Source organism: Triticum aestivum, chromosome 2D, assembly GCF_018294505.1.
Source record: "Triticum aestivum cultivar Chinese Spring chromosome 2D, IWGSC CS RefSeq v2.1, whole genome shotgun sequence".
NCBI classification, from domain to species: Eukaryota; Viridiplantae; Streptophyta; class Magnoliopsida; order Poales; family Poaceae; genus Triticum; species Triticum aestivum.
Window position 1 is genome coordinate 386,693,550 of NC_057799.1, and position 5,038 is coordinate 386,698,587.

The following is a 5,038-nucleotide window of genomic DNA, read 5'->3' on the forward strand; positions in this document are numbered from 1 at the left end:
AAAAGTAGAAGGGGAAGATGTAGAGGGTGGACTACTCTGGGCCTTTGCTGCTGGAATCGTGGCGTATTCATGAGCTCCTGTAGAGCTACCGATCCAGCGAGCCGCCCATGTCGATGAAATGCATGCTAATTAATTCCCTTGAAAACGCCATTGGTGACCTCATTCTTCTTTCTTAACAGGAAACAAGAGGGAGCGTCAGCACTGATACAGGGAGATGCACACCAAACCCGCTGCCTGAGGCCGTTCACCGTCGCAGCGCCCCTTCCCCAGCCATCGTGAGGTATACCCTGCTTAGTGGCTCCCGAACCAGAAAAACAAACCGGCCCAGCCCGCACCCCCACCACTCTCTCCTCTCTCCCTCGTTCCTAATCTCTCCAACCGCACACGCCACCCGCCGCCAGCCCCAACTCTCCGGCAACCCGCCTCCCCCCGCCACCCACCTCCAGCGACGCGCCGCGCCCAGCACCTCCCACCTCCGGCGACGCGCCGTGACCACCGCACCCTGCCTCCTCCCTCATGCCGCGCGCTGCCCCTGAACCCTGCCTCCTCTCTCGCGCCGCCCCCACTGCCCCCCGAGCGTGGCCGCCCCTCCACGGATCCAAGCTCGCACGCCGCCGCCCCTCCCACCACGCCGAGCTCGCACGCCACCGCCGCCGGCGCCCCCAACTGGCCGCCCCTCGTCAGTTTGTGTGTTCCATCCGCACCAAAAATCGCCGTCCCTAGCTTCCCGTGGATCCCTGCGCGCCGCCGCCCACCAGAAGGATGCTCTCGTGCTCCCCGACGCCGCTTTCCTTAAGCATTCGTGCGCTCCAAAAGTCAACGCGACACAGCTGCTTCCTCCGGCAACACCTCCTACCGACGCCGGCGGTTCTGAGGTTACCTTGTTAGTAGTTCAACTTTGCTAAATTCTGTAGTTAACCATTGCTAAAAATCATCTTAGAAATTATCTCGTTTAAATAGTTCACCTTTTCTAAAAACAGTAGTTCTCTGGTTAGAAAAACAATAGTTATCTCTGCAAGAAAGTATGACAATCTTTTGGTAAAGTCTCAATCTCTTCTCAGTTTTAGTGTACGCTCGCTGGCGATGCGTCCAGCATGCTTGCGGTGATAGCGCCATAGTGGCCACCACTAATGGCATTGGCAGCCAGCATGCTTGCACAAAAATAGCTAGCTAGGTGTTCAGGATCGTCTATTTTATCCCTCGAAACAGGATGCTCAGGACGTCTATTTTGTTTTCTGAAACACTAGCTAGGTGTTCCCAGTTCAGTACATGGACTATCATCAGCTCTAGTTGCTGCTTCCTGCCACCAACGAATTGCGCAAGTTCAAAGAGTGTCGCATGACAAATTCAAAAGGTGTTGTATGGCAAGTTCAGAATTTTGGTTTCGTGAAAAGTGTGATTTTTGGACAATATTTTGTGCGATTCAATTGTTCATCTTCAGAACTTGGAGATGTTAAGTCTACTTTTTTCTATGATGAAGGTACACATGAGCTCCATCTGCAATGGTTATCCGCCCTAGTGCTTCAAAGATGCTTATTTTGTTTCCCCCGTGACGCAGCGAGGATGATAGTGACGACACTTACAAAATTGTTTTCTGTGTTGCTATGTTGTCAGTCCAAAGTGTGGTGAAGATGTAGTCCTGGGTGTGTAGATGATGTGGTGTGTGTCTGGTTGTGTGTGTGTGCATGATGATTGGTGGCTGTTGTGTGTGTGTGCAGGGTACCCGGCGACAGCGGGTAGGCGGCAAGTGTACTGGTGAGCAGCTACCCGGAAAATGCTGGAACAGGGCTTCCAAAGTAAGCTCCTTGCTTCTTGCTTCTCTTTAAATCTCTTGAGCTTTACATGGTATGTTCAAGACAAGTCCTCTAGTGGTTGTATTGTATGATGTTCGTTTAAATGATCGGCTATACTGACACCGCATACGTGGAAACTCAAAATGAAAATAAAAGGTGTTAATGGAGAAATATAAGAACAAAAACAGTTATGTGTAGCCATCTAGCAACATGGTGATCAAACAAAATCCCGACAGCCACCCTCCATGGTGATCAATTCCATGTGCTGATGGGTATGCTTGCTTAGCACAAAATTCATAAACTGTCAATTTATTTTGAATTGAACTGATGCTGCTCTTGATTCAGACATGAGGGGAGAAGACGGAACTAGAATGATTCAGTTCATCATTGGCACCCCTGTAAACCAAACAGTGAAGAACACACCCACTGTACTTTTGCTCTTGTTCTTTCTATCTCCTGAATTCCACGCTTTCTGTGATGAGCATGCTTGGTACTATATAGATACTGCTGTAGTAGTTCTAATACAATATATTACAAGAATTCATTGACAAAAAAGGTGTCAGTTCATATATGCATGCAGCAGCTGTTCTGATACTACTTCAGTAACCAGAAAAACACAGAAGTTCAACTATACTTATGCAAAATAGTTCAATATTTTATTCTATGACAGTCAAGAAAAACAGAAAAAAAGAGGTTCATCGTGTGATGAGCAATAGTCCCAACAACTGTGCTAGAGATGCAAAAAATTGATAGCATAGCCGATGCTATTTTTCATCCAATTTCGGAAGAAAACTGAAGTTGATCAGAGTAACTGAAGAATGATCTGTTAGTTCTTGAGTATGTGTAATGCTGCCATTTTACTATGCATTTGATTCCATCGTGATGGATGTATTACAAAGATATGGCTGTATTATTATGTTGAATAAAAATACCATTTTGCTGCAACATTTTCTGTCAGCTCCTGTCAAGTTATACATGTATGTGAGGATCCTTCTATGTAGTAAGTTCATAGTCGAGAAGTCAGGGACTTCGTAAGGAACGTGAACACCAAAAAACCATTAAAAAACCTAAACCATATGTTAGGGGAGTTCAAGAAGTTCATGGCTAGCTGTCCGTGTTCTGTATTCTTATCAGTTCATAATCGAGACGACATGTATTCTTATCAGTTTGTTTATCTAGCCCGTCGTGCTGTGTATTCTGGTCAGTTCGTGTGTGTATGTGTTGCCCTCGCAGTGTATGAGAGGCCGCCCGTGAGGAAGTCGCCGATCTGGTTGAGGCATGCTGCTATTCTCTATATCCGGTAGCACAAACATTTAAAAGTTCGAACACCAAACCCTGGTGAGTTCTTCTTAACAAAAACTCATCCCTCATATTTGTTCCTTTTTTCGTAGGTTGAAGTTAAAACAAGATGGAGATGTGTGTTTTGGAGAGAGAAGAACTTATCTAGTGGAGTGCGTGTGTGTGCTGCTGCATCCTCGTCCGGCAGCTCTAATCCACACTCTCAGTACAACTTCTCTACGATCTCATGTTCACAAATCTTGTAGTACATTTTTTAAATAAAAATCTTCTAGTACTATGTAAAGCAAGCGTGGCCAACACATACTTTAGGTGTCGCGGTAGTACGCACTGTTGATGGTGGCCTTCCTTTGTGGCGCTGCTACTTTGCCACCTAGAGTAGTACTGCTACTACTTATCATGTTGCTAAAACCTAGCGAAAGTACATGTATTTGATTAATGGTTCTGTAGGAAGAAATTTTTTCACCAATATATAATCTCTAGGTTTAGTAAAGCAATCCTTTTGTTTAGTAGCTGATACTGCTCAAGTTTATTTCTTGTTGTACATATGATGTCCAATTTCTTCTTTCAGTTCGGTTCAATTTATAAATTTCATTCAGTTCAATTCTTATTGTAGTTGGAGTTTAGTTTCTTTTTTGAGTTCAATTCAGGCATGTGTACTTGCAACCTCACTGCCTTAAGCTACGATCTCAAATAGAAGTGTACTAAATGCAGGTACTAGGTGGTGGCATTGCTTCACTTCTCTTGTTACGTTCTCTTCGCCCAAATTCGGAGGATCAAGAAAATAAAATATCATTCTTTTGACATGCACTACTCAAAAGAAGGCATTTCTGTTGAAAAATTGTTTCGCTTGACATGTACTTGCCAACAATTATGTATAATAAATCATGGCATTGTATGTAGAAAAAGATATATTGTGTGTTCTGCTGTTGTATTGAGTTGCTATCTATTGCTAATTGTATGATGTTGCTATTGCTCTCCGTGTCATGTTATGCAAGTTGACACCGAGTACACGTTGGATGATATACTTATACAATAAATAGCTAAAAACTGATTTCTTCCAGTTTTTATTTTTCGCCCTTGCCTATTTGATGTTGTGCCCACGTGAAAACATTTGGAAGTTTAGCGAGGGAAAATACTTGTTAGATTCATTTAAAAAGTGTCGTATAGTTCAACTTTTATATATAATAAATTTATAATTAAAAGGAAACGTGAGAAGCTCACAAATTAATTCTGTGACGTTGACGTCCAAGTTCTACAACTGATTAGTACAAACAAAAACAGTGGTCCGTTCTACAAAGGAAAAATGGTTTAATTAAAAATATTGATCAGTACAAGTTAAAAACGGTGGTCCGTTCGGAATAAAAGAAATTCAAACTGTAAAAGTTCAAGCAAAAGGAGACCCCATGCTATTCAAATGGTAAAAGTACAAGTCATAAAATAAGAGAAGTCCAGAACATTGTTGTAAAAAAATGTTTAGTTCAAAAAAAAGAATAAAAAAAAATATTTTCCTTTTGAAAGAAAATATCATTCAGTTCGATGATATAAACCATGCAAGTACAAGGGCGATGATACAATAACATTCAGTTCAACAATATAAACCATGCAAGTTCAGGGCTAGGATACAGTAAACCGTTGAAAATTTACGAGAAAAATATTACCCAAAAAACAGAGCAAAGTCTAGTCAGTGAAAACACGCTTAGTACAAACCCATGCAAGCATCAGTACAAGTACCTTTTTTCGGAACCATTTAAAATTACTCTAAAAAAATAGCTTAGTACAAATATACACATATATCAGTACGACTACTCTGTTTTTCAGACGAGAAAACAGCAGGATCCGTCATGCCGTATTCAAGATTACTTTTAAACGGTTGCGAAGTAGAGAAAACGTCCAACATGACTAAGTTTCGCATTTTCGATAGCTATCCAACGGTATATTATTTGCCC

At 42.4% G+C, this 5,038-nt stretch overlaps 1 long non-coding RNA gene across 4 annotated transcripts; it reads left to right on the forward strand.

The window, feature by feature from the left end:
* The first annotated feature begins 273 nt into the window (after positions 1-273).
* LOC123053319 (uncharacterized) lies at positions 274-4,053 on the forward strand. 4 transcript variants are annotated; one of them, XR_006425536.1, is made up of 3 exons: positions 321-3,112; positions 3,185-3,297; positions 3,804-4,053. It is a non-coding gene; the product is annotated as an uncharacterized lncRNA (long non-coding RNA). The 4 variants fall into 4 exon arrangements; XR_006425535.1 differs by having other exon boundaries at positions 322-3,093; XR_006425534.1 differs by having other exon boundaries at positions 274-3,112; positions 3,185-4,053.
* Positions 4,054-5,038: the final 985 nt, after the last annotated feature.